This window comes from Scyliorhinus canicula, chromosome 13 (assembly GCF_902713615.1).
Source record: "Scyliorhinus canicula chromosome 13, sScyCan1.1, whole genome shotgun sequence".
Classification (NCBI taxonomy): Eukaryota; Metazoa; Chordata; class Chondrichthyes; order Carcharhiniformes; family Scyliorhinidae; genus Scyliorhinus; species Scyliorhinus canicula.
Window position 1 is genome coordinate 36,822,411 of NC_052158.1, and position 23,220 is coordinate 36,845,630.

The 23,220-nt window shown below is 48.1% G+C and overlaps 1 pseudogene; it reads right to left on the reverse strand.

Moving 5' to 3' along the window:
* The window catches only part of LOC119975559, a 32,437-nt pseudogene extending 16,866 nt beyond the window's left edge, over window positions 1-15,571 (reverse strand).
* Between the last annotated feature and the right edge of the window lie 7,649 nt (window positions 15,572-23,220).

The window sequence follows — 23,220 nt, forward strand, 5'->3', positions numbered from 1 at the left end:
GTCCATCATCTACAATGCACAAGTCAAGAGTGTAATGCAATACTCTCCACTTGCCTGGATGAGTGCAGCTCCAAAGCCTGTCCATCATTTACAATGCACAAGTCAAGAGTGTAATGCAATACTCTCCACTTGCCTGGATGAGTGCAGCTCCAACGACAATCAAGACGTTCCATACCATCTAGGACAAACCAGCCGCTTGATTGCTCCCCCTTCCAGAAATGTTCACGCCTTCCACCACCAATGAGTAGTGGCAGCAGGGGATTCTCTGCAGTAACTCACTGAGGGTCCTTAGACAGCATCTTCCAAACCCACGACCACTATCATCCAGAAAGACAAGAGCAGTATAGATACCTGGGTACCCCACCACCTAGAGGTTCCCCTCCAAGTCACTCATCATCCTTCTTTGTAAATATATTACCGTTACTTCACTGTCACTGGGGAAACATCCTGGAACTCCCTCCTTAACAGCACAGTGGGTGTACCTACACCTCAAAGATTGCAGCGGTTCAAGCAGGCAACTCATCACCATCTTCTGAAGGGCTGAACAATAAATGCTGGTCTGACCAGTGACACCCACATCCCGGAAAATAATTTAAGGAAAAAAAAACTTTCTGTTACTTCAGTTGGATTTTCCCTTTAGAAATCCAGGAAATCTTCCTGCTCAATTTTCGCAATGTTACCAGTAATTCCATCCCAAATAATTGTTTCTAGAAGTTTGCCCACCACTGATGCGAAACTGACTGACCTGTAATTGCTGAGGCTATCCTTTCTAACTTTTTTGAAGAAGGGCATAGCATTTGCAATTCTCCAATCCTCTGGCAGCTCCTCTAAGAATCGAGAGGAATGAAAGATTAAGGCACCTGCAATTTTCATTCTCACTTTCTTCAACACCCTTGGATGCATCTCAGTGCTACAAATTCCTCTAAACTGATTAGAAAATAGACACTCAGTTCACCCTCATTTGCGGACTCTCAGATCACTCCTGCTTTTCCAACTGCTAATCCACCTTTCACTCACTCACAGGGTCTCAGTTCTTGTTCTCCAACCCTCAGGTATTTTTTCAGTGACGCGATGCACTCCTGCTCCAGGTAACGTTTCACATGCTGGTTGAAGCCTGGGGCCTGATCCCACTCGCTCTTGCTCACTTCTCCCCAATTCACACGAGTTACCCACACCATGTGATCCTTGTCAAAGTTGACGTAATCTTTCCCGTCCCAGCCGAACAGTTCAAATCCATTGGTGCTCCCATTATCCCACATCACACAACCGTACATCAGCTGATAGGTGTGGGCTCCTGTCAATCAAATACACACACAGCCAATTAGAGTCTGCTTCACAAAGACAGTGATTACCCACCACAGAGGAGACAGAGAGAGACATTGACATGTGGGAGGGAGGAGGGGGTGGAGAGAGAGAGAGAGAGAGATGGAGGGGATTCGGCAGAGAAAGCCACTGGGACAGTAGTAGTCGGGATATGGGGCAGAAAATAAATCAGGAGAAAGAAAAGGCATGTAAAGAAAACAATATTCAATATGCAGGTGGACAGGGGGAATCAGGTTGGCAGTGGATCCCAAGAAAAGGAATTTGTGGAATGTTTAAATATGTTTTTTTGGAGCAGCTTGTGATAGAGCCGACTAGGGAACAGGCAATTCTGGATTTGGTGATGTGTAATGAGGCAGAATTGATTAAGGAACTTAAGGTGAAGAAACCCTCAGGGAGCATTGACCACAATATGATAGAATTTACCCTGCAGTTTGAGAGGGAGAAGCTGCAATCTGATGTAACGGTATTGCAATTAAATAAGGGTAACGACAAAGACATGAGGGAGGAGCTGGCCAGAGTTGATTGGTAAATGAGCCAAGCAGGGAAGACAGTGGAATAGCAATGGCTGGAGTTTTGGGGAGGCACAACAGAAATTCATCAGAAGGAGGAAACATGCTAAGGGGAGGACAAGGCATCCATAGCTGATGAGGGAAGTCAAGAACAGCATAAAAGCTAAAGAAAAAGCATTAAAATGTGGCGAGGATTAGTGGGACATCAGAGGATTGGGAAGCATTTAAAAGCGAGCAGAGGACAACGAAAAAAGCAATAAGAGGGGAGAAGATCAAGTATGAGTGCAAGCTAGCTGGTAATATAAAGGAAGATAGGAAGAGTTTTTTTTTCAATATATAAAAAGGTAAGAGAGTGTCAAAAATAGAGATTGGACCATTGGAAACTGGCTGGAGAAGTAATAATAGGAAGCAAAGAAATGGCAGAAGAACTGAATTGTTACTTTGCATTGGGGATGCCAGAGCTCCAGGAGAACCAGGGAACAGAGGGGAGTGCAATGACCATTACTAAGGAGAAGGTTCTGTGGAAACTGAATATTTCTCAAGGTGGATAAATTGCCTGGATTGGATGGACTACATCCCAGGGTTCTAAAGGAGATAGCAGAGGAGATTGTGGAGGCATTGGTGATGATCTTTCAGGAATCACTGGAGGCAGAAAGGGTCCCAGAGGACTGCAAAGTGGCTAATATAACACCACTGTTTAAGAAGGGAGGGAGGCAGAAAACGGGAAATTATAGGCCGGTTCGCCTGACTTATTTTAGAGTCCATTATTAAAGATGAGGGGTGCGATTCTCCGCTCCCCACGTGGCATGGGAGAATTGTGGGAGGGGCCTCTGACAAAATTCATGCCCCCCTCGATTCTCCCCCACTCCCGCTCGGAAGAATCGCCGCTTGCAGTTTTTCACGGCGAACGGCGATTCTCCGACCCGGATGGGCCGAGCGGCCTGCCATTCGTGGCCGTTTAACGACGGCGGCAAACACACTTGGTCACTGCCGTCGTGAAACGGGAATGAGAAGCCCGTTTGGGGCTTGTAGGTGGCCTAGAAAGGAAAGAGCACCACGACTGTGCTCGGGAGGGAAAAGGCCCGCGATCGGTGCCTACCTATCGTCGGGCTGGCGTCCAAATCGGATGCAGTATTTCCCCTCCGCCGCTCTGCCATATCAAGCCGCCACATCTTGCGGGGCGACGGAGGGGAAAGACAGCCACCGCGTATGCGTGGGTTCGTGCCGTCAACGTCATGACATCAGCTGCGCGTGCAGGTTGGAGCCAGCCAACCTGCGCATGCGCGGCTGACATCATTAGTTACGCCGGCCACGTCATTCTCGGCGTGACGCCCCCACGGCCGAGATTTACGGAGCGCTCCTCCTAGCAGTGACGGGAGGGGAGAATAGGAGGCGAGGAGCGGCCTCCGAGGCCGTCGTAAAACTCGGCTGAGTTCACAGACAGGGCTGGCCAACTCCCTGAGCTCCATGGCTGTAAACTTACAGACCCTTGTCGATACCAGAGCAGGCCTCCAGTGCCAGGTGTGAGGCCCGGGGGCCATCGGGCACCCCGAGGGAGGAGATGGTGCTGGGGCTCGTTCCGGGTCCCCCTGTAGGGGAGGACGCGAAACACCGTGACACCTCGGACCCCCCCCCCTTCACTCTTCCGTCGCAAGTGCATCTGGTGGGCCACAGGCAGGACAGGCTGGCAGCCCGCCATCTCAGTCACTCAAGCCGCAGCTTGGCCCAGCCTGGAGGCAACCTCCAATTCTGCTGTACCGTCTGGGCACCTAGATGTAGTCATAGGGCCCATAAAGCCAGAAAATTAGACACTGAGTAAGTTGGCACAGCTGCGGTACCCAGATTAGTTATAGGGGCTCATCCTGAGTCTCCTCCTGAATGCAGGGTCCATGAGGTCCTGGTACGACAAGCGGGGCCAGTACACTGGGCCTCATTGGGCATCTCCATCGCCGTGGTACCGCCACCTCCTTCTTCTCCTCGTCCTGTTGGGTGGGCGGCCCTCTAGCCTGGGCGGCTGCCACCTGCCTGTCTGCGGCACGCTCCTCTGCTGCAGCCTCCGCCGCCTCCCAGGCATGCTCCTGACCCAGCTCCCCCAGGGCAACGTGTAGAAGTGCGGCTCCCGCCATGGCGGCCAACATCGCTGCGTGACGACCAAACATAATGGCCTGCAGGGGTTGGGGGGGATAGACAACAGGTCATCATTGCCCATACCCGCACCCTCCCGCAGCCAGGTGCCATGGGCTGCATGGTCCCGACTGTTGCCAGCTGGCACATGGCCAGGCGGACCCTCTCCTCAACACCCCCTCCTCCCTGTCATGCACCCTCCCCAAACCCCTCTACCGCCAACACCCTCCCCCTCCTCCCCAGCACGCACCCTCCCCAACATGCCCCCTCTCTACCCTGGCATGCACCCCCCCCTGCTCCCTCCCCATCACACGCCCGCCCCTGCTCCCCACCCCTCTCCTTCCCGTCACGCACCCTCCCCAAACCCCCTCCTCCCCGGCGCACTCCCTCCCCATCATACGCCCTCCCCTGCCTCCCTCTCCTTCCCGGCACGCACCCTCCCCAAACCCCCTCCTCCCCATCGCGCTCCCTCACCGTCACTCGACCTTCCCTGCCCCCCATCTCCTTCCCGCACGCACCCTCCCCCCCCCCCCACCTCTCCACTCTGGCACGCACCCTCAGGGTTCAGTCGGCAATTAGGAAGGGAAATGCAATGTTAGCATTCATGTCGAGAGGGCTAGAATACAAGACCAAGGATGTACTTCCGAGGCTATGTAAGGTCTGATCAGACCTCATTTAGAGTATGGTGAGCAGTTTTGGGCCTCATATCTAAGGAACGATGTGCTAGCCTTGGAAAGGGTCCAGAGGAGGTTCACAAGAATGATCTCTGGAATGAAGAGCTTGTCGTATGAGGAACGGTTGAGGGCTCTGGGTCTGTACTTGTTGGAATTTGAAACGACGAGGGAGGATCTTGTTGAAACTTACAGGATACTGCATAGCCTGGATACAGTGGACGTGGAGAGAATTATTTCACATGTGGGAAAAACTAGAGGACACAATCTCTGACGAAAGGGACAATCCTTTAAAACAGAGATGAAGTGGAATTTCTTCAGCCAGAGGGTGGTGAATCTGTGGAACTCTTTGGGGCAGCATGGTAGCATGGTGGTTAGCATAAATGCTTCACATCTCCAGGGTCCCAGGTTCGATTCCCGGCTGGGTCACTGTCTGTGCTGCACGTCCTCCCCGTGTGTGCGTGGGTTCCCTCCGGGTGCTCCGGTTTCCTTCCACAGTCCAAAGATGTGCGGGTTAGGTGGATTGGCCATGCTAAATTGCCCTTAGTGTCCTAAAAAATAAGGTTAATGGGGGGGTTGTTGGGTTACTGGAATAGGATGGATACGTTGGCTAGTGGGGTGATCATTGCTCGGCACAACATCAAGGGCCGAAGGGCCTGTTCTGTGCTGTACTGTTCTATGTTCTATGTTCTAAGGCTGTGGAGGCCAAATCACTGAGTGTCTAAAAACAGAGATAGATAGGTTTTTGATCAATGAGGGGATCAGGGGTTATGTAGTGAAGGCAGGAGAATGGAATGAGAAAAATATCTGCCATGATTGAATGGCGGAGCAGACTCAATGGGCCGAGGGGCCTAATTCTGCTCCTATGTCTTTTGGTCTTAGGAGCCAGAGGGGCAGAAAAAGTGTCAAAGGTATAAAGAGAAGATTCGGTATTTGAATGTTCTCACCCTGTCTCCCTTCTGAGCAAGTGTGAGCCTTTCTTCGTTCTGAGCCGGTGTGGGCTTTCGTTCTCTCATTATCTTTTGCTTCCTGAAGTTTTATTAAACTTCATTATTTATTCAGACAAATCCATTTCACTACCTTATTTATGGACTCAAGTTGCCACAATGAGGTACAAAGAGAGATAGAGAGAGGGGGGGGACAGAAAGATGGAGAAACATAAAAGGACAGGTGGAGAGATGGATAGAGAGAAAGGGAGATACACAGAGAGATGGAGGGGGTGGACAAAGACTGGGGGGCATAAATAGAGAGACCGGGGGGAAGGGCGTGGACAGGATGCTGGACAGAGGGACAGGGGTGGAATGAAAAATGGGGAAGGGGAAAGAGAGACGGAGTGACAGAGAGATGCAGGAAGAATAGAGAATGAGGGCAGAGGAAATAGAGAGACATTAAAGGAATGCGGTGTCACATGGAGAAAAAGAGGGAAACAGATGAAATACAGAAACACAGTGGGAGGAATAGAGAGAGAAACGAGTGGTGAATAGAGTCACATGGGAGTTAAAGAGAGAAATGGGGAAATAGAAAGACACGGGAAAATATGAGACATGGGGTGAATTGAGGCAAAGGTGTGAATCGAGAGGCATGAAACAAATAGAAAGCCAGGGGGAAAAGAGAGACATGGGGAGGGGTTGGAGGGAGAGAGACATGCAGGTGGGTGGGAGGTGGGGGGCATGCAGGAAAGGCTAGGATGCCAAGACTTGTCATGGGGGTCAACATGTTATCCAGGTAGAAACAGTCAATGTTTGGCCTTTCACCATTGTATATCTCTGGGACAGCGGTTCACCCTGCAATCTGATCTATATCTGGGGCAAGGCCTGTCCTAATTCCCAGTGCATGGGGAATTTTCCACCCTCTGCGGAAGATGGACCACTTGCAATCCTGCCAGCCATCACTCCATCCCCTCCCCTGCACCCGGTTCCCCATGTTGGTACACAGGACACAGGCAACCCCATTCTCTGCTCTATGCCCACATTTATTCAGCTTTTTCCCAGTCCTGATCCAACACCTTTGATATAATTAATGGACTACCCCCTCTCCTCCCCCCCCCCCCACCCCCCCCCCCCCCCCCCCCCCACCACCACCCCAGATTGACATCCTATTCCTTGACCTGTAGCATAAGCTTTGCACATGGGGATGCTGAGGACTCACCGTCTGTCTGGTTGGTCCGGCTCAAGAGGTTCTGAATACTGATTTTCATAGCCTGCTCCCATGCTCGTGCAGTCTATGTCTGCTGCTTCCAATACTCGGGTCCCTCAGCCATCAAGTGTTGTCGAGGAATCATCTCCTTCCGATTGCTGTCATACATCACAAACTCTGCATCGTCCACATAACCAACAATCACAAACTCCGGAAGACTGGGATTTGGGGTTATTGATGTAAAGAAATACCGGAGAGAATGAGAGCCTGAAACACAGATGTCAGGGTATGAACCCCAAAACACCAACGTCATACAGAGAGACTTCAGGATATGAACCCCAAAAAACCCAAGCTCTACAGAGCGCAAGAGACATCCATGCATGAACCCTAAAATACCAGCTCCACAATGAGAAACTTTATGGTAGGAACTTCTGTAAATCATAGCCAGTCACATTGAATACCATCAGATATGGGCCAAACTATGGGCTCAGTGACACTGTACACTGTCCGATATAAGTTGAGTCAGTGCCCTAATGCTACCCTCTCCCATTCAGACGAGCTGTCTCCATCCTGACCAGAGGGAATAATCATCCACTGAGTGGCTGAATACAGCTTCTCATTGGTCGGATGCTGTTGACCCCACTAAAGCAGCACACATTGACCAGGCAGGTAGAAAATAATGATTAGAGGCAGCATGGTGACACAATGGTTAGCACTGCTCACGCCGCCGAGGGCAAGGGTTCGATCCTGGGCCCGGGTCACTGTCCGTATGGAGTTTGCACATTCCCCCAGTGTCTGCATGGGTCTCACCTCCACAACCCCAAAAAAAGATGTGAAGGGTAGATGAATTGGCCATGCTAAATTGCCCCTCAATTGGAAAAAACGAATTGTGTACTCTAAGTTTTTTTTTAAAGTTTTAATTTATTTCTGATATTACACTCCCTATTCCCCAAAGTGTCATCTCCTCCTCCCCATATCTGCTCCAGGTCGGGATTTTATACTAGAGGTCTGATTCCCCCAGTTAAGGGGGAAAACCCCTGTTCCTCATTACCGGTGGAGCTCATATTCAGAACAGATCACCTGAAATCTAACTGTACTGATACCATGACCTCCTCGAGGGTTTTACAATTTCTGTGAGACGAACATTAACATAATAATAATGATCTTTATTATTGTCACAAGTAGGCTTGTATAATAATAATAATCTTTATTGTCACAAGTAGGCTTACATTTACACTGCAATGAAGTTACTGTGAAAACCCCCGAGTCGCCACACTCCGGTGCCTGTTCGGGTCACAGATGGAGAATTCAGAATGTCCAATTTACCTAACAGCATGTCTTTCGGGACTTGTGGGAGGGAACCGGATGGCACCCGGGGGAAACCCACGCAGACACAGGGAGAATGTGCAGACTCCGTACAGACAGTGACCCATGCCGGGGATCGAACTTGGGACCGTGGCGCTGTGAAGCAACGGTGCTACCCACTGTGCTACTATATGGGCAGCATGGAAGCACATGTGGCTAGCACTGCAGCTTCATAGCACCAGGATCCCAGGTTCGATTCCCTGCTGGGTCACTGTCGGTGTGGAGTCTGCACGTTCTCCCCGTGTCTGCGTGGGTTTCTTCCGGGTGCTCCGGTTTCCTCCCACAGTCCAAAGACGTGCAGATTAGGTGGATTGGCCATACTAAATTGCCCTTAGTGTCCAAAAAGGTAAGGAGGGGTTATTGGGGCAGCACGGTGGCACAGTGGTAGCACTGCAGTCTCACGGCACTGAGATCCCTGTTTTGATCCCCGCTCTGGGTCACTGTCCGTGTGGAGTATGCACATTCTCCCCGCCTTTGCATGGATTTCACCCCCACAACCCAAAGATGTGCAAAGTAGGCGGATTGAACACGCTAAATTGCCCCTCAATTGGGAAAAATGAATTGGGTAATCTAAATTTAAAAAAAGAAGAGGTCATTGGGTCATGGGGATAGTGTGGAAGTGTGGGCTAAAGTGGGTTGGTGCAGACTCGATGGGCTGAATGGTCTCCTTCTGCATTGTATGTTCTATGTAATATTTATTTCATTTGTGCATTAAATAGTTAAAGTCTGGGTTTTGGTTTCACTTTAGGACTGGAGCCAGCAAGTCTGAGACTCTGTTTGCATAACCACATTTTTCTGAAGTTTTACAACTCTTTAAGTGAAGAGCTGTGTTACTAAAAGGCCAGTAGATTAGGAAATTTAAAAAAGTAGAGAAAATTGTAGCATTGCCTTGCAACAGGAGACTTGCAGAGACACAGGAAAAACAAAACAAAAGCAGCTTTATTTACAGGTAAGGTCACTCCACAGAAAGTGCCAGAGCAGGCAGGATCAGAGCTGCAGAGAGCAGAATTCCAAAAAGAAAATAAATCAGAAGTGGAACAGAAAGGCATTCCCAAGATCTACAATAAGCAAAATACTGCAGATGCTGGAATCTCAGCACGTTTGGCAGCATTTGTCATGAGAAACAGAGTTAACATTTTGAGCCATTGACCCTATGGTGGATCTGAGAGGGAGAATGTGTCAGAGCAAAGAACTGTAACAAAAAGTAGCAACTTTATGAACAAACAACAGATGGCCTGGTGTGAGGGGGGAAAGAGGGTGATCTGCATTGGGGAAGAGGGTGATCAGCATTGGGGAAATACATATGGAATATTAACCCCCCACAGCCCTTTCCTTTAAGATAAAGGAGAAAGTTCTAAATCTAAAGTTACCAAACTGGACATTGAGTCCAGAAGGCTGCAACATGCCCAATCAGAAGTTGAGATGCTGCCCCTCCAGCTTGCGACAGGCTTCATCAGAGCATTGCTGAAGGACAAGGACAGATATTGGCTGATCAGAGGGTGCCATAGATTAGCAAAAAGTAACCCAGACCTGCTCTATTTGGTTGAGCTGGAGGTTACCGACTGGAAAGATAAAGGAGTGTTGAGGCTATTATTCATATGGATTACCAGGAGGCATTTGTAACAATTCCACAAAAGACATTATTTGCAAAAATGAGGGTATCCAGAAATGGAGTTATCTTTTTACCTTGGCATGAAAATAGCACAAGAGGTAAGAGATTGGAGATACCCTGTCTTCTGTTTGGTGGTTTGTGACTAGTGGTGCCTCCACAGACCCCTTATAAATGACTATGTTGAGGAAATTGAATGTTATTTGCAGATGACACTATTAGGAGGGACAGTTGTGTGGAATGGTGTGGAAGGGGTAAAAACAAAAGGAATTTCTGTGGTGGAGGTGGACTCTAAAGATTTTGTGATGCACAGCCACAGAAGTAATGAGTATAGCAAAGAAATGAAAATTGTGCCCGAATGAGGTGTGAATCGCTACATAAGCGGGGGCAGGGGGCAGCAGGGTAGCATGGTGGTTAGCATAAATGCTTCACAGCTCCAGGGTCCCAGGTTCGATTCCCGGCTGGGTCACTGTCTGTGTGGAGTCTGCACGTCCTCCCCCTGTGTGCGTGGGTTTCCTCCGGGTGCTCCGGTTTCCTCCCACAGTCCAAAGATGTGCGGGTTAGGTGGATTGGCCATGCTAAATTGCCCGTAGTGTCCTAATAAAAGTAAGGTTAAGGGGGGGGTGTGTTGTTGGGTTACGGGTATAGGGTGGATACGTGGGTTTGAGTAGGGTGATCATGGCTCGGCACAACATTGAGGGCCGAAGGGCCTGTTCTGTGCTGTACTGTTCTATGTTCTATGTCTATAACACTGTCTTAATGTAATATGAAGGGATTTTTAAAAAGCAACATGACAAAAACAAAAAACAAATTAAACAAGATGGAGGCAGAGGTTATGATCTGAAGCTGCTGAATCCAGAAAGCTGTGTTGAAAGTTGAGGTGTTTGTATTGAACTTCACTGGGACATCATAACAGGACATGGACAGAAAGGTGGAGAATTAAAATGGCAGGCAACCGGAAGGTCAGGTTTCATGGTGTTATTTCGCACAGATGTTCCGTAAAGCAGTCACCCAGTCAGTTCAAACTCCCACTGTACAGGAGACCACATCGTAAACAGTGAATGCAGTAGACTACATTGAGGCGTATGTGTAAATCGTCTACTTGGATGGAATTTTTGGGCCCTTGCAGTGAGAAAAGAAGAGGCACGAGAGCAGGTGCTCATCTAAGCTTGCACAGAAAGGTGCCGTAGCTAGTGGTGGTGTTGGGTTGACTGAGGATTGGACTAGGGTGCCATGGTGCAAATGGTCTCTGATTTATGGAATGCTGCCCTTCATCCAGAGGGTTAGAATAAAAATGGGTTCAAGTTATGTTCCAGACGAACAGAATCTGTCTCGGGAGCTCATCTGGAGAACGGTATTGAATTCTGGCCTTGGAGGAAGAGCAGGTTGACCAGAATGAAACCACAACTAAAAGAATATGTGCGATGATAGGTTACATAAATTGACTTGTTATCACTTGATTTTGTGGATTAATGGAGGAATCTGATCACAAGGTTTTAAGAATTCAATGCTTTAGACATGGAACAAGTGGACATAGCTTAAAATTATAGAACGGTTACAGCACAGTGGGAGGCCATTTGACCTGCCGAGTTAATGCGAGCTCTCTGCAAGGGCTACTCAGAATTAAAACTAGGTTGTTGACTTTAAAGGCTGAAAAAGGGTATCAAGGTCATGTGGACTAAAGATCAACTCCAGATCGGACAGGGTCAAATCACGAAGCAGAGCAAGACCAGAGGGCCAAACGGTTCATTCCTGTTCTAATGTTGTTCTCTCTATGTCTCAGTTCAGTGAGCAGTCCCAAAAGTCGCGAAATTAGGTGAATTGGATGTTCTGAATTCGCCCTCTGTGTACCCAAATGTGGCGACTAGGGGCAGTAACTTCATTGCAGTGTTAATGTAAGCCTACTTGTGACAATAAAGATTATTATTATGCCCCTCACTTTACCAACACTCCCACCATAACTGACCATTGTTTCTCACTCTCTTTCTCTCTCCTAGCAGGTTCTGAGAGGTTATGTGATCCCATTTGGCTTTGCAAAGATATATTCTGGAGTTCTCTGGCCATCGGGATTCTCTTTTCCTGCTGGCAGCAAACCCCTGCTCGCGGGTTTCCTGGCAGCGCGGGGTGGCTTCAAGGGACATCCATTAACAAGGCAGTAAAGAGTCCCACTGCCAGCGAATGGTGTGCCACCGAGAAATACAAGACGGGGAAATCGGAGAATCTAGCCTATAGTTTATTCATGAAATATCTGCAAGAACATGACAAAAGCATTTCAACTGGCCCTCGCGGAAAGTGCAATGATATTTAAGTTTGCTGCATAGATCATGGTGCACTCCAGGGTGCTACAATACAATTGTGACATGTAATATTTACTGTATACATTCAATGTGAATTTAAACCCTCAAGGGGGTTTACACATGTTCCCTCTCTGGGTGCACTATGGCTGAAGGGTCAGTGACCTTTCCCCAGTGCAATTTTGCAGCAGCTGCCCCAAGCTTTAGTGCATCCCTCAGCCCATCAAACTGGACTATGTAATGTGAGAGTGTCCAACTCATGGTCAAGGACAATTCTTTACACTGGCAAACGAACAAGGTTCAGGCAGCCCAAAGCGTACCTTTCGGCAAGTTGATCATCCTCCATTTACAGTAGATGACTTTATGTGCAACCCGGGAACAGCTGATTGAAGGCCTGCATCACGGACCTGCTCGAGACGAATCTCGAGACAAACCACTGCGTCTCTCCACACCTTCTTTGCAAAGACACATTCAAGAAGGAGGTGGTCTCTTCCCCACCATAGCTACCTCAAAGACAATTTGTGTATAGGAACAATCCAACACGAGAGCCTCTCTTCCCACTTGCCATTCTATGTGTTCATTTGAAATTTCTAGTGATGAGGCATTCTGCCAAAGGACTTTGAAAGTCTGATCAGGGAATCATCTGAGAGGATCCACCACAGGGCCTCAAGGATGTTATGTGCAGACCACTGCCTAAGGGACTTGTGACAAAAGGGTGTTTTCGGCACAAATGTATCCACGAGTGACATGGGGTATGACACGGTCCAACTATTCAGAGTGGTCTGCAGCCGCATGGCCGGACCCATCCTTCGCAACACCAGGGACAGGTAGAAACTCAGCACATACTGCCACTTGGGTATTCACTTGGTGAGGGACTATGCACAGCTTGATGCAGCCACACACAAAAAGTGGCCATTAGGATGAGGGTGACGCTGGCTGTGGTTTTTCTCCATTATCCAGAGGACTGTACATTAACAGAGTCAATGTTTGGTCACCAGATAAAGCAGGTTTTGGTGTGTTGCCAATCGGCATCGGAGACGCCAATAATGTTGCTCTTTTTGATGAGTGGAATACTGTCACACAAGCGTCACCAATAACCATGCCAAATTAACTAGATACTGATGACAGTTATTAATGACGATATTGCTTTTCAGAGTCACCAGCTATCAAATGATACCACCACAAGGTTTTACCGGATAGCGATCAAAGACCAAACAACCAGTTAGTCAGTTCAACTTCAACACACAAGAATTACTTCGACAGCAACATAAAACAGTTCAAGCTAAATTACTCCTAACACTACAACAACCTATACTTACTTCAGGCACCCGGCTTTATGAAAATGAAATGAAATGGAACAAAATGAAAATCGCTTATTGTGGAACAAGGCCTTTGTGGCTGGGTCTGGAGAAGTGACTTCGTTTCATAGAATTATAGAATTTACAGTGCAGAAGGAGGCCATTCGGCCCATCGAGTCTGCACCGGCTCTTGGAAAGAGCACCCTACCCAAGCCCACACCTCCACTTTATCCCCATAACCCAGTAACCCTATCCAACACTAAGGGCAATTTTGGACACTTTGGGCAATTTAGCATGGCCAATCCACCTAGCCTGCACATCTTTGGACTGTGGGAGGACACCGGAGCACCCGGAGGAAACCCACGCACACACGGGGAGAATGTGCAGACTCCACACAGACAGTGACCCAAGCCGGGAATCGACCCTGGGACCCTGGAGCTGTGAAGCAATTGTGCTAACCACTATGCCACTGTGCTGCCCGTTTCTGCTGGGCTCATCCCGTCTGGTAGCGATCGTTGGTCTTGAACTTGTCTTCTGGTCGTGATGCTGCACTTGGTTTTAGGTGTAGGTCGGGGCCAAGAGAGACTGAACACGTGGCAGTGTCTCTCTTTATCCTTCTGGGGTTTTGCGCTCCTTTGGGCGGTCCTTAACCGTTGGACCCAATAGTTCGGCAGGTTTCGATTACTGCCTTTAATTTGGGCCAATAAAGGGGCGGGTGCCTTGATGGCGGTGGGTGTCCTGAGCGGTCATTGACGTTGGCTTTTTGGGCTCCCTGAGCAAAGGGAGTGGCGCCGATGAGTCTGTTTCTGTGCTTGTTACCAGAGTACAGGTCTTTTGTTCTGGGGAAATGGGCCATTAGAATGCAGAGTAGCTGGTGGTTTCGATAGCATCTAGTTGTCTGAGTCCTGGGTTGACCATATTTCCCATGGTCCTTTGCAGGTGGCCATATTTCCCAGGATCCTTTGTAAGTGGCCATCCCAGATGGCTACAGGTGATCACCACTTGCAGGAGTGAGGATTGAGCCAGGCCTGAGCTATGTACAGCAACACAGAGTGCCTCAGACTTGAACACCTAATTTGTCCCCAATGGAGAGGGAGCATCGCTCCCATATGGACAGTTTTTTTCTTGACCATAGGTCTTTGCTCCTTTTTCTAGTGCATTCCACAGTTCCTCCAAACCATAACCCCAGCATCTTTGGGCAGTCTAACCCTGCCAGCATGCCCTATTCCGAAAGAAAATGGTTTCACTCTTGCCATGATTTACCTTGGCTCATAAGGCCATTGAACTAGTCACAGATGTTGATCTGTCTGCGCACCGATAACAGATCCTGGCAGAATACGGTGACGATGTCTATGTAAATAGAAGCTTTGAACGTAGTGCCTCCACTGCCTGGCATAATCAATTCTTTTATACACGAAACCTTCCTCATTGTCTCAGGAAAGGGATCTATGCAACACATGGATAGAAAAAGGACAGTGGAGAGAAGGCACCCTGTCTGTTTCCAGATTTGGTTGGAAAGTTTTTTGATTTCCACCCATTGAAAGATACTGCAGTACTGATGTTTGCATAGAGCAGTTGGATTCAATTGCAGATTCCCTCTCCAAATATTATTTTGGAGAGCATATCCAGCAAGTGGGTGTGCAATATTCTGTCAAAGGCCATCTCTGGCTCTGGGATGAGGCAGCTGTAGACTTCCTTGTCCCAGCCAAAGGAAATTGCCTTCATAAGTATTCCAAGGCTACTAGAGATCTTCTTGCTGGGTGCAACACAGGTCTGGTCATGGTGGTTCACTAACTCTAGAGCAGAGTTGATTGGTGACGAGCTTGGGCAGAATTTTTAGTCTGTATTCAACAGTGAAATGGGTCGCCAATTTCCTCCCTTCTGAGTTGAGATGGGTGATTATACCTTTCCTCATGAATTCTGACATGCTGCTGGGAGAACAAAAATCTTGTATACTTCTAGCAGGTCTGGGCAGAATTTTTAGTCTGTATTCAACAGTGAAATGGGTCGCCAATTTCCTCCCTTCTGAGTTGAGATGGGTGATTATACCTTTCCTCATGAATTCTGACATGCTGCTGGGAGAACAAAAATCTTGTATACTTCTAGCAGGTCTGGGCTGAACCATTCTCACAGGAATGAATACTTTGTTTCCAGGAGTTTTACTCTTCTTGAAGTACTCAAGAGTCTTAGTCAGTTTATCTCGAGTTAGCAGTTTGTCCAGACTCTCCAGCATAGACTCCATGATTGAGGACAGAACGGATTGGGAGACCCTGCTGTCCATGGACTTCACATTATACAACCTGGTATTAAAATATCAGACTGTTGACTTCACTGAGCTGCCTTCTTACTTCAGATTGTAGAGCTCTTTCTATGTGCACCATTAGGAGGAGGAAGTCAAGCGCTTCTTATCCTGCGCAACGGAATGGATAATGACCGGAAAATGCTTTTGGAGGCCTCTGAGCAAGACTTTTGGCTCTTCACCCCTTGGGAAAGCCTTCTTGGCATTAAGTCCTATTAGTTGGCCTAGTGGTTAGCGCTGCTGTCTCACAGCACCGGGGACACCGGTTCAATTATCGTCTTGGGTGACTGCTTGTGTGGAGTTTGCACTTTCTCTCAATGTCTGTTTGGGCTTCCTCTGGATGATCAGGTTTCCTCCCACAGTCCAAAATTGTGCGGCTAAGGTGGATTGGCCATGATAAATTTGACCTTCATACAGGTTAGGTGGGGCTGTGGTGTTAGGGCGGGGCAGTGGGCCTAGGTAGGGTGCTCTTTCAGTGCCGACTCAATGGACTGAATGGTCTCCTTCCACACTGCAGGAATTCTAGGGTTCCATTGACTGCAGCCAGATTTAGCATGTTCTGCTGGAGACTGGACATTTCCCACTGTCTCGCACCCACCTTCTACTTTGAGGATCCACCTGTGAGGATTAAAATCCTCTTGATATTCTCCGTTGTTTACAGGAACTCAAAGATGGGTTCTTCAACATTTGTAATTCCCCTTGAACTATCAATGTGTTCTGGAGTCAATAGTTTCACATTCAGCTTCCATGTCCCCTTGTAAGTGACCGTCAGAGGGCAGCATGGTGCCGCAGTGGGTTAGCCCTGCTGGCTCACGGCGCCAAGGTCACAGGTTCGATCCCGGCTCTGTGTCACTGTCCATGTCGAGTTTGCGCATTCTCCCTTTGTCTGCGTGAGTTTTGTCCCCACAACCCAAAGATGTGCAGAGTAGGTGGATTGGCCACGCTAAATTGCCCCTTAATTGGAAAGAATTAATTGGGTACTCTAAAAAAAATTTTAAAAGTAAGTGACTGCCAGACAATAGGAGGCAGAGGCATCACATGGCACTCTGGTTAGCACTGCTGCCTATGGCGCTGAGGACCCAGGTTTGAATACAGATCACACGGGTTACTGACCGTGTGGAATTTGCACATTCTCCCAGTGTCTGTGTGGGTTTCACCCCCACAACTCAAAAGGTGTGCAGGTTAGGTGGATTGGCCACACTAAATTGCCCCTCAATTGGAAAACAAATAATTGGATACATTTAGTTAAAAAAGGAGGCAGTGGTCAGTGAAGAACACCGACTTGATATTCACAGATCTGAATGCAACTCTTGGGATAGAAACAGTAAAACAATCCTGGAACAGATCGACCCGTTTGGCCGTAACCATGTTGCACTCAGGTGTGCAGGGTTGTTAAAGACATTGAGAAGGTGAAGATTTCCTTTCCAAAGCAGAATACCCAAGTCAAGGAACACAAGTCATTCCCTCCTGTCCAGATCAATGGCCCATGGTGCCACTGTTGCAAGCATTTCCCATTAGAGCTGAGGTGCGCACAATCCTGTGGAAACAGATCAGCTTTGACCTTAGCAAGACAATCCAAGGTTGCATTGTAGATTTAGCACTGCGCACATTACTGAACACATTCTTTATCACCATTTTAAAACATTTTAAAACATTTTGGTGCTTACTGGGTCTGTTATGTTTGACAGTTTAAGTTTTTTGGCCTGCTCCCCATACCCATAGTGTTCGCTCACTTGTGAAGGACTTCGGAAATCATCCTGGTCCATCTGGTTGAAATTGTTCTCCACCCGGGTGACATTGGGGGCAGGGGGGTGCGGCTTGCGAGAAGGGAAGTTTGAATTGTTCTTTTTTGTAGAAGGCTCTCCCCCTCGGGTGCGATGCTGTGCCCGGCTTCCCGGAGTTGGGGCGCACCCAGCACTTCACTGCTCCTGGCTTCCTGGAGCTGATCTTTTTCTGGTCTCCAATGTTTTGTTCAGATATCTCGCACTCCAGTTCCCTCAAGCTTTGTCACTTCTTCTGGTGCTACCCTTGCCCTCCTTTGTCTGAGGAGCAGTAGACCCTATCATCCAGGTGGGATGGCAGTTGCTTCCTTTCTGCTCATCAAGGTGATTTGATCCCTTTTTGGCTACTTCTTTTTGGTCTTCGTTACCTTCTGCCAATCCCTCAGTTGATTTTCTGCTGGGTCCTCCTCGGTCTGCTGAGAATGGAAAGTTTGGCAGGGGCAGTGCTGGCATTTGGCAATCTGCTGTCTCACTTCTTTCAATCCTATTTTCCCTCTATTTGTCCTCCTATGTCCCATTCTGTTCACGGCACACCTTGGTGGGTCAAATTTACAAGACTGTTTGCCAGTTGTCAGACTCACCATTCTGTTGACTTGACCCTCCTTGGTTTTTGCTGCCTGTGCATGATTGAGGTGGTATGGGCAGCAGGTTCTGTAGAGATGGCAGCAGGTTCTGTAGAGATGACATGCCCCAGCACATAGGTTAGTCTGCTTGTAGTCCTGTGTCTGCTGTCCTTCCTGCTTGTCGCTGTTGGAAGTGGTATCGCTGTGGGGGGCCTCTACGTGACCAGATTTGCTGCAACAACAAACTTTGGGTTGCCTGGAGTATACAAGTAGCTGTGGCTTTCCTCAAAGCAAAGCTTTCGGGAGGTTGGAGAGAAGCCTTGACCTGCCTTTTTCTGGTCCAAATTCCAAAGGCGTGCTGATATCAAATGCAGTTTGCAGTCTCGTCAACCTGAAAATCACCATACACCACACCTCAGGTGAGAGAAACGTTTAAGAAGAAGTCGAGGCCTTCATGAGTAACCTTAGCCTGTACGGGAATTGAACCGGCACTGTTGGCCTCGCTCTGCATCACAAGCAGCCAACTGAGCTCAACCAGGCCCGATGAGAACATGGGGTTGGAGGGTTACCACATGGTCCACATGACAGCAGCTTCACCGTGAAGATTCGCAGGTGTAACAAGCAGCAACATTCTTGAAAGTCACATCAAAATATCCGGTACTAGGGATGTCCTGCAGAGAGTAGATGCCAACAGCTCCCAATCCACAAAATTCCAAAAACAACCAAGAAGGCATGCGTGCAGCACCTACTGCCATCTTTCACCGTCACTGTAGCAATGTTACCTGCCCCTAGTTTGTGGCTTGACTGGTTGCAGCATTGAGTTTATTTTTATTCATGGGACATGGGCATCGCTGGCTGGGCCAGCATTTATTGCCCATCCCTAATTGCCCTTGAGCGGATGTTGAGCACTGAGGCCCCGACAAAGGGAACAAAAAAACCACAGAGCCTCAAAGATCGGAAAAGGTCGAAAGCTTCGCTGAAAGCCCCAGTAAAATAAATAAAACCAACAAAAAACACTTCCACACATGCAGTGGCAACTCCTACCCCCCCCCCCCCGCACCCCCCCAACCCCCGCACCCACCAGCCCTGCCCCCCCCCCCCCCGCCCTGCCGCGCTGCCCCCCGCCCCGCCCCCCCTAAAATAATTAGTTTACATTTCCATGTATTCGTAATTTAGATTTGAAAGACTGCCAGTAAAGACTGGAAGATTCCAGAAGATGGATCTTCGGAATGATGTATGTATCCAGGACAAAATGGGAAGCACAACTTTCCGCTGCCTTGCTGCACCATTCCACACCCTCCGTGTTAAGCATTTTCTTTGCTTTCCACTCAAGTTGGTCTCATTCTGCACGGTAGTATTTCTATGAATATAGATATAGAACATACAGTGCAGAAGGAGGCCATTTGGCCCATCGAGTCTGCACTGACCAACTTAAGCTCTCACTTCCACCCTATCCCCATAACCCAATAACCCCTGTTAATCGTTCAGACACTGAGGGCAATTTAGCATGGCCAATCCACCTAACCTGCACGTCATTGGACTGTGGGAGGAAACCGGAGAACCCGGAGGAAACCCACGCAGACACAGGAGACGGTGCAGACTCCACACAGACAATGACCCAGCTGGGAATTGAACCTGGGACCCTGGCGTTGTGAAGCCACAGTGCTAGTCACTTGTGCTACGGTGCTGCCATTATCAATTTCTGAGAGTGGCCTGATCATTACATATATGGCAGTTTATGCGTTTCTATATTTATTGCAGGTTTGTTGTATTTGTAGTTTACTGCCTTTTTCTTTTAATTTTTGATCCTCCTATTCTGCCCTGCTTGTAGCTACTACTCGTCCCAGGAAACCTGCTGTCATGGGGTGGAACGGTGACATCGTGGTTAGCACTGTTCCTCACAGCGCCAATGACCCGTGTTAAATCCTGCCTTTTGGAGTTTGTGCATTCTCCCCGTGTCTCATGGGTTTCCTCCGGGTGCTTTGGTTTCCTTTCACAGTCCAAAGATGTGCAAGTTAGGTGGATTGGCTATGCTAAATTGCCCCATAATATCCAGGTTCTGGGTTAACGGAGATAGGGCGGGGTGGACGGGGAAGGTAAATCGGGAGAGTGCTCATTTGAAGGGTCGGTGCAGACTCGTTGGGCCGAATGGCCTCCTGTACTGTAGTGATTCTGGTATTATGACGCTCTCTTGGCTCTTCTGCCATCCTCACAATCCACTGTAGCTCGTCTGGATCGCTCTGTGATGTCTTGTCATGGGCTACACCTAGGTGAATCCCCTTTTCTTTTGCCCTATGGAAGAGACCTCTGTAGTTTTGCAGCTCTGATGAAACACCTAAATTTTGACATTTTCTTTTCTGGATATCACTTATACAGAGTTCTTCTTGCGCTTGCCATTTCAAGTATCTCTTCATTGGTTGTACAAAATTTTGAGCGGCCTGGGTCAAGTAGATGGGAAGAACCTATTTACCTGAACAGAGATGTCAGTAACTAGAGGGCATTAAGGGATTGGTCTAAAAAAGTTTAGACTGGAGATTTGGACTTTTTTCTTTACCCAAGGTAAGTCGGGCTAGTGGAAGCAAAGAAAAATCTCATCTCATTTAAAAGGCACCTCAAGTGCCCAGTGCCATAAACTGCAAGACTACATACCAAATGCTGGAAAGTGGGATTAGGCTGCATGGATCATTATTCGGTTGGAGTGGACACGATGGGTCAAGTGGCCCCTTTCCATGGGGTAAACATTCTAGGATTCCATGATTCATTTAATGGGATGTTTATGAAATTCTTTGGTGAATGCTGATGCAAAGTACTCATTTAGTACCTCGCCCATTTCCTGTGGCACCACGCATAGATTCTCTCCTCTGTCCTTGATTGGGCCAACCCTTTCCCTGGCTATCCTCTTGCTCTTTATATTCATAAAGAAAGCCTTGGGATTTTCCTTAATCTTCTTTGCCGATTACTGTTCATGACCCCTTTTAGCCTGCCTGACTGCTTGCTTAATTCCTTCCTATTTTCCTTATATTCTTCATGGGCTTCGTCTGTTCCCTTCTAGCCCTTTTCTTCTAGCTTCCTTTTTCTTTTTGACTAGGCTCACAATATCCCTTGTCATCAACGGTTCCTGAAACATGCCATGTTATCCTTCTTCCTCACAGGAACATGCCGGATCTGAATTCCTATCAACTGACATTTGAAAGCCTCCCACATGCCAGATGATGATTTACCCTCAAACATCCAGCCCCAACCTAGCTTTTTCAGTTCCCGCCGAATATTATTATAATTAGCCTTCCCCAATTTAGCACTTTCACCAAGGACTACTCGTATCTTTATCCAACAGTACCTTAAAACACATTGAATTATGGTCACTGTTCCAGAAATGCTGCCCGACTGAAACTTCGACCACTGGCCAGGCTCATTCTTAAATAGCAGGTGAAGTATGTCCCCGTCCCAAGTTGGACTATCTACATATTGCTTCCAAAAGCCCTCCTGGATGCTCCTTACAAACTCTGCCCCATCCAAGCCCCTGGCAATAAGTGATTCCCAGTCAATATAGGGGAAGTTAAAATCACTCACCACAATAAACCTGTTGATTTACACCATTCCAAAATCTGCCTACATATCTGCTCCTCTATCTCCCGCTGGCTGTTAGAAGGCTTGTAGTAAACCCCCAACATTGTGACTTGACCCTTCCTATTCTTGAGCTCTACCCATATTGCCTTGTCACATGAGGACTCCGAGGTGACCTCCCACAGTACAGCTGTGATATTCTCAACCAGTAGTTCAACTTCCCCAACCCTTTTACTTCCCCTTCTATCCTACCTGAAACATCTAAATACTGGAATGTTTAGCTGCCAATCATGTCCCTCCCTCAACCAAGTATATGTAGTGGCAACAACATCATAGTTCCAAGTACTAATCCAAGCTCTAAGTTCATCTGCTTTACCTGTTATACTTCTCGCATTGAAATAAATGCACTTCAGACCACCAGTCCCACTGGGTTCAGCAACAACTTCCTGCCTCAGAGTCTTACTGGCCCTATTCTCTATTTCAGGCATTGTCAAAGTCGGGGACGCGATCCACAGGTGGGTCATGGGGGGGTGTTGAGAGGGTCACGGAGCAGTCAGTCGAGGCACCCCTGATCGCGCAAATCCACGCACAACAACTGCAGCAGCTGCAGCAACTATGCCGGCTGCGAGCAGCCCCGAACATATTTTAAAAATGCGGCCGCACTGCGCATGCAAGCCCGATCATCGGGGCGTGTGCGCAAAACTATGCGCATGAATGATTGGGCACGCATGCGCAGTGCAGTTGCATATTTTTTATATGGCTAAAAAGGTTGCTGTTGCTGCTGAAGAAAAAAAGGAAGAGCTGAAAGAGGAAGAATCTGAAGAGTCTGATGATGACATAGGCTTTGGCCTCTTTGATTAAACGTGCCATGCAAGAACATTGTTACAATTTGCAAAAAATAAATAAAAATTGAATATAAAAGCCGGCTGCTGCGGCTGAGGACCGCAAATTTGCGCAATTGGAGACGCAGAAGATTCGAAAAAAAATTCTTTGTAATCTTCCTGCCTGAGGGAGGCAGAGTGCATGTCACGGCCCCGAACATCGCCATCACGTGCTTTGGGAGTGATTGCGATTCTTCCATTCTATCAGCAGCAAACAAGGGTAAGAGAAAATGATGGGTCGCGAAGGTCGGCCAGCATGGGTCGCGAAGGTCGGCTGGTGTGGGTCCCGAAGGTCGGCCGGCTTGGGTCCCGAAGGTTGGCCTGTGTGGGTCCCGAAGGTCGGCCGGCGTGGGTCCCGAAGGTCGGCCAGCTGGTAAAAATGGGTCCCCGGAAAAAAAGTTTGAAAAACACTGCTCTACTTCCCCCTCAATTATTTCACTTTCTGACTTTTTTCTCCAGTTCCCACCCCCCTGCCACACTAATTTAAACCATCCCGTGTGACACTAGCAAACCTCGCAGCCAGGATATTTATGCCCCTCCAGTTTAGATGCAACCCATCCTTCTTGTACAGGTCCCACCTGCCCCAGAAGAGATCCCAATGGCCCACTCATTATAAATTCCAGCAGCACATCTAATATCTTTTAGTAACAAACAAGTCAATTGCTTTCTTATTGTGAAATATTATTCTTGACTTTGAAATATTTATTGAATACAGTTCTTGGGTTAAATATTTCTTCTTTTGATCTTACTCCAGGTGTAAAACAGGATGCATTTCACCAATTTCTGCTTCAACAGTGTTTTTT